Raw genomic sequence first — 7,563 nt, forward strand, 5'->3', positions numbered from 1 at the left:
TGCCACCTCCCGCATCAAATGTTCCTGCTCTGGCAGGGCCTCTTGCAGAAACCCCACACCCAGAAGGCATCAGGGCTGGCCCATGGGGGCTCCTGTGTGACAGTGCTTTCCCAAGCTTGTTTGCCACCAAGTTCTCAGCACAGCGTGTGTTTGACCCCTGCCCTCCCATGGCCTGTCCCTCTCTCACCCTGGGCTGCAGCATCAGCCAGGCCTGCCATACTGGCTCCTCAGCCGCCTCACACAGTTGGCATGTTCCCCTTGGGTTTTTATAACTTGGGATATAATTTGCAAACAGCAAAAAAACATAGGCCATAAGAACAGATCCCAAACATTTCACCTCAACTGTCCTTGATGCTCAATGAGCCCTAAAGGAAAATCATCGTTGCTAACATTTACTAGACGCAGAGGAAATGCAACATGGCATCCTCCATGCATCCCACATATTAAAACGTTTATCCTTGGAACCTACCTTTAGGTAAGTATCCTGAAAAGCCCCTACAAGTGAGGAATCAGCTTGTAAGTTCTGGAGCTGAGGCCTTGCTATGAATCCTGTTCTTCTTACTAGCCGTGGGCTCTGAGTAACTAACCCCTTCTATGCCTCAGGGTCCACATCTCTAACACAGACAACAGTCCTGCGCTCACCTCAGTGCAATGTGCTTCCACAGGTAATTCCCACTGTGAGCCTGGAGCAGAGCCTGGCACTGTCAGCCTGCATCCTCCTCCTCCTCAGGTAGCAGAGGGCCACCCTAGAACCCTGCCCACCACCCTGGTGTCTTCATCTGATGTCCTTGTCCCTGACACTGACCACTCAGGATCCATCCTGCCCCCATCCAGGCGGTGCCGCTAACCCTGGGGATGGCCTGGTCACTCTGCTCAGCTGAGGACAAGGTCCTGCTCCCCACCTTCCTGGATTCATCTGCCCCATCCAGACCATCCCCACAAGTGCGCCAACCAAAGGCCAGGGCTAGAAGACCTTACCCCACCCCACACATGCTGCCAGCACTTGCTGCCCCCCCCCCCCCCACACACACACACATGCTGCCCAGCTAGAGCATCCACTGCCACACACACACACACACACACATGTGCTGTCCTGCTGGAGCACACACTGCCTCACACATACACATACACACACACACACACACACACACACACACGCATGTGCTGTCCTGCTGGAGCACACACTGCCTCACACATACACATACACACACACACACATACACACACACACACGCATGTGCTGCTCTGCTGGAGCACCTGCTGCCACACACTGTGGGAAGCCACCCACTGCTGATACTATCATGAAAGTGCACCAAGGAACTTGGAAGGCCAATGGACCTTGGGCATTGGTGCACCATTGCTCATGTTGAGATAGTGGTGGCTCAAAGCAATTTCCTGCCCTAATAGCCTAAAAGTACATGTTTACTGGACCTTACTGATCTTTACTGATCTTTATTGACCTTAGAGACGGTCTGTCTGCTATCAGTTTGCCATGCTTTACTGAGGGCAAGATGTGTATCTAAAACTGAATAAAAAGTGGATAAGGCCAGGTTTCAGGGTGTCTCTTCAAGAGAGAGGTCTCCACCTGCCCTGCCCCCCATGCCTTCTAAATTCATATTTCTTGTATAGCATTTTCATTTGTGCGTTGGCCCCTCCTTCAGATCCTGAACCCTAGCCATGCAGGTTGCAGCACCTGGTGCCTTGAACAAGATACTGGAGGAGATTTGCCTGAATGAAAAACGAAGTGAAAAAGGAAAACTGAAAATTCACTGGAAAGGTGGGAAGTTCACCATGCACAAAGCCCATGCCAGCTTTGGAGTTGCGACCATAATTGGATGGGAACGTCTTTAATTAACCAGGTTATAATGGGGCAGAATTGGAATAAAAGGCAAAAACACCATTGTAAATTTTTAGCTTGAATGCTCAAGGATAAAGGAATTAAGGTGTCAAAAGGTACTCTCTTAAATCAGGCTCAAGGAAAACAAGTGCCCTTGTCATCTTTAACTACTGGGTTCTTGTTCGAACTGCATTTTGCCCAATTCGTATTGGGGATCAAAAGTCTGTAAAACTTAAGGCCCTGGATCCTCCGCCTCTGGTGTGGGAAGGCTCATCCACTAGAGAAAATGGGGCTAACAGTCCTTTAACAAGGACTCTTTAATGCTTTGTCTGAAAATTACCATATGACGCCTTGGGACTGGCATATTTTAGCCAAAACGACTTTAGAGGCCAGTCAGTGCTATGGAGAGAATATGATGAGATCTGTGAACAACAGGCTGAGATCTGAGCCGCATCTGGCTGTAGGTCCCAGGCAATGTAAAACATCTGAAAGATCCATCAAAAGAACTCTGATTTATTAAGTCTTGTCTATGTATAATGCGTGCTTGTCTGTTGTTATTTTATCTGTCTTTGTTGTTTGGTTTAATCTGTTTATTGTTAGTCTATTAAGCATGCCTTTAATTTATCCTTATAGAAAAGAAACAGTAGATGGCCAGGCCATTACTAAATTTCCCCAGAGCAAACAGAATGTGGGGGTGGGGAGAGAGAATATGAGGCCGATAACACAGGCCCTAGGAAAATTCCCTAGACAAAGAGAGGTAACTAAAAAAGGCCCCAGCCCATTAATTACTAGGTCTCTTGGTGATCCTGCAAAATGGATGCCCACTCTTGGGAGTGTTATTAAAAGTCTCATTTTCGCCATGTTTTTGTTTTCTAGTCTCTCATTTGAAATGTAAATAAATAAGCCATTTCTCACAAATTGGAAATGTGTCCGTGGAAGGGAAAAGGCTAGTTTAAGAGGAAGGCACCCCACCGGATTTTGGGTGGCCTCTCGGCCTAAGCCCCATCTCTTCATGGATGAAATAGAACAGGCAAAAAAAATAATAATAATAATTCAGCCTCTGTTATTCTTTAGAAGATGGTGAAAATGACACAAAGAAAATATACAGGTTGTGTTTGGGCAATAAGATTAGTGTTTCCATAATAATGGGCAGTTCTTGAATAATGGACCGCATTCCAAGGTTGCCTCCCACATCCTGCAGGCACTCCTGTTTTTATAAAGAAAAATAAAATAAAATAATACTTTAACATTAAAGCCACTGAAAGTCAGTAAGTTATCTCTGTTACAGACTTTGCTGAAGAAAATGCCTTTGATAATAATAATTGGCTTTAAAATCTCGAAGTGTTAAAACATAAATAGATGTAACTAAAATGAAGGATTTGTAACAAAGCTTTTCAGTAATAATTATAAATATATTAATAATGTAAGTTCAGTCACTCAAGAGGAGACTGACTGCACTCTCTGTTAGAGGAAAGGGCCAGTTGCCCTTCTCCCTGTAAAGGCAGAGAAGCCACAGCAGTAACCTTAGATGTTATCTCTAAGGAAGAATGTAGCAGTTTAAATCCAAGCAGCTAGAGGCCTGCTCCCTCCTCCCCCTGCCTTTTCTCCAGCCTCATATGCCTATACATAATTTTCCAAAGTCCTTCGTAACTTAAAGACTTTAGAACATTGCTGGGTTAAATGATAAACATCTAAATATTCCAAAAAGTTTAAGTTCACCTGGTTTTACCTTTTATTACAGAAAATCTAAAAATATATTTCTTAAAGGTGAGAATGTTCATAAATGTCAATCTAAGAAATGCTGGCTGTTTACTTGTAATTATCATTGGAAAATTGAGGTTTAAATATTGTATGGTTTTAATAATAGAAGGCATGGACATACATTTTAAAAGAAAAAGAAGAAAAAAGTCTGTGCAATTTACTGAAGGTATATACAAGTTAATGACAGAAAGAAAGAATATTAGAGTGGAAATATTTAATGGAAGGTCTAAGGCATGGTTATGCATTTTTGAAGGACATGGAAAGAAAGTTTGAAGGCTAATTTAAAATTGTGAAATTTGTGAAGGTTGCGAATGTAATGAGAAGGAAACAAGAAATGTTAAAAGAAAGAAGTTCTAAAGTTAACTATTTGCAAAAGTTGTAAAAGGGTCATAAAATCTCAGGGAAGTTTAAACAAAGGTTAGACCACTACACTTACCTCCCCTGCCAAGGACAGAGCAAATGGTTAATACAGAAAGGGAGGGCAGGACAAGGTTGCTGAATACTTCTTAAGCAAAACCAGAATATTCAGCAGTGAAATTTCGAAACAGGAGCATACATAATGCCTCAGACCTCCCCCAACCCAGCCTGCTCTTCAGATTGGCTGGGGGGTGGGGCAGCATCTGTACTTCATAGGTCAAATGTTTAAGTTTGCTTACTTTGCTTTTTCAAAAAGATACCTACTTTAATTATTTAATAAGTTAGTTTTTCACAATATAATCAGGGTCTCATATAAACTCATTTATATGAGAAGCCAATGTTTTATGAGCAATTGGTTCTAGTAGTCTAAAGTAAAATTTGCATACATATGCAAATAAGCACTAGACAAAAAGAATGTTGTTTAAAAGTAAATTTTAAGTTTAATAAAAAAGGAGAAATTTTAAATCTCTTCTGCTACTACTTACAAAGTAAACTAAAAGTTATTATTCAAGCATTAAATCTCACCATTAATGAGACACCATAAGTAAAAAGAAAGTTACTTTTACTTGAGATGTATGCATTGCAGTATTGACCAGCATGTCTCTCTCCTCCGTTTTTCTTAAAGGCAACCAAGTTGGTTGCTTTTTAAATGAAAATTTTTTAAAAGAAACTCCCTAAATGTGGCTGAGAGATTGCTCTGGGAAAAAATACAGAGGGAAATACCTTCAAATATCTAGGAATCATAATTGAAAAATCAATATATTAGGCCTCAAAAGATAGAAATACAAAAGAATTGCCGTGACCTTAAATGACTTTAAGAAATTATTAGGGGATATTATTTAGTTAAGACCTTATAAAAAATCTCTATGGAAGAAATGACAAATTTATTCAATATACTTAGGGGTGACTCTATTCTTTTCTCTCACCAAACATTAACAAATGAAGCTAGGGAGGAGTTACTAAGAATTGAGCAGGCAATCTCCTCAGCCCAAGTAGCACGGGTACAGCCAGAATTGCCTTTATCAGGACAGATTAACCCTACTGCAAATAGTCCCACTGGGGTCATCTTCCAAAATAAGAACTCTCCTACTATTATTGAGTGGGTCCACCTAGGGCATCAACCTTCTAAAACTGTAGTTAAATGTATAAAACTCATGGCTCAATTAATATCTCAACTCAGAAAGCACTGCAGGCAGCTTAGAGAAGAACTCCAATGCATCTATCTTCCCCTCACTGGGAGGCAATTAGAAATGTTAATTTAGACTGATCTGAATTGGCAGACTGGACTAAGTAGATATTCAGGGCAACTTAGTTGTCACCTACTAAAAAACAAATTACTACAATTTTTACATTACACCCCTATTATTATATTTAAAAAAATACTAGGCAGGAACCTATTCCTGGAGCATTAACTGTTTTTATTGATGGTTCATCTAATGATAAAGCTGCTTATCATACAATGAATTCAGACCAAGTCATCCAGACCAGTCATACTTCTGTGCGAAGAATTAAATTCGAAGCTATCAAGACTGCATTGCAGGATTTCCAAGAGCCTCTTAATATTATTTCTGATTCTGCTTATGCTACTGGCCTGGTAAACAAAATCGAGATTGCTCAATTAAAATAGTTCAGTGACCAAAGTCTATTTATACTATTTAAACAGGTACAGCAAATTATACAGCAAAGACAATATCCCTTTTATATTACTCACATCAGGGCTCATACCACCCTGCCTGGTCCTTTAACAAAAAGAAATGCATATGCTAATCAATTGGTTGCTTTATTAAAACAGGCCACAGAATCTCATCAGCTTTTACATCAGCCTGTCTAAATAATTCTCAATCACTTGACAGCAGGCAAAACAGATTATCAAGGAATGTCCCACTTGCATGTTACATCTGCCTCAAGGGCCTAATACAGGAATTAACCCTTGAGGATTGATAAGGGACCATATCTGGCAAATGGATGTAACACACTATACTCCTTTTGGACACCTTGGGGCATTGCATGTCTCTGTAGACACTTTTTCAAAGATCCTATGGGCCACTGCATCTATAGGGGAAATGGCAAAACAGGTCCTTAATCATTGCCTAGCTGCTTTTGCTGTCATGGGAATGCCAAAAATTACTAAAACTGATAATGGACCCGCATACACAAGCTATCTTTTCCAGCAATTTTATAAAAAGTGGAAAATTCAGTACATTATGGGAATACCATACAATTCCCAAGGACAAGCAATTATAGAACGCCAACATCAGTGGCTAAAATCCCAACTTGAGAAACAAAAAGGGGGAGTAGTGCCGAAATCTCCTGTAAGTAGACTACACCAAGCCTTAATTACTTTAAATATTTTCACTTGTAACACTGATGGCAAGACACCTATGGAATTACACTGGTGTCAGGATAAGCCAAAGGAAAATGGTGTGGTTAAATGGAAAGATCCCGAGTCTGGTTCATGGAAGGGTCCCAACCCCTTGTTAACATTTGGTTGAGGATATGCTTGTGTATTTCCAGAAAACTCCTCCAAGCCTGTGTGGATTCCTACAAGGAATATTAAACTTCAACATGGATCTGAGAGAGGAACTGACCAGACTAATGAGGACCTTGCACCTGGAGCCTCACCCTGTATCTGCGGCTTCAGACAGACAACTACTCCAGCCCCAAAAAGCAATAGCCCAAGCAACACGCTGAAGATAAGGAATGGGAGGAGAATGAGACAGATGACAAACAGTCCAGAGATAATTTGGAGGATGGTGAAAAAGCCCTGTCATGCTAGCAGCCATCAGTTGTGCAATGGTGCAGGTTGCCCTGGACAAAGCCAGAGGAGGTCACACCTGCATTGTCATTACCCACCATTTGTCCACCATCCAGAACTCAAATATCATTGCTGTCATGTCACAGGGGACAGTGATTGAGAAAGGGACCCATAAAGAACTGATGGCCCAGAAAGGAGCTTACTACAAACTAGTTCCTTAGATGCCTGGCAGCATTTTAAAAAGGACATGGAAGAACTCAATCATTTTCATTGAATCTCCTTACATTTGCCTGTTAGCATAACCACTATTGTCTGTCCCATTCTTGTTCTTATATGTTTATTTCTAGTCTGCAGCTGCAGAATGAAAAGTCTTAAAAGGACTCAAGACCTACAGACAACATACATTTTCAAGATTAACAAAAAGGGGGAGATGCGGGAAGCCATCCACTGTCAATACTATCATGAGAGTGCATCAAGGAATACTCAATGGACCTTGAGTATTGGCAAGGCTAATGCTAAGCACCATTGTTCATGTTGAGATAGTGGTGACTCGAAGCAATTTCCTGACCTAATAGCCTAAAAGTACATGTTTACTGGACCTTACTGATCTTTATTGATCTTAGAGACGGTCTGTCTGCTACCTGTTTGCCATGCTTTACTGAGGGCAAGATGTGTATCTAAAACTGAAAAAGCGGCTAAGGCGAGGTTTCAGGGTGCCTCTCCAAGAGAGAGGTCTCCACCTGCACCCCCCCATGCCTTCTAAATTCATATTTCTTGTATAGTATTTTCATTT

The sequence above is a fragment of the Myotis nattereri genome, assembly GCF_964212035.1.
Source record: "Myotis nattereri genome assembly, chromosome: 3".
Taxonomy (NCBI): domain Eukaryota; kingdom Metazoa; phylum Chordata; class Mammalia; order Chiroptera; family Vespertilionidae; genus Myotis; species Myotis nattereri.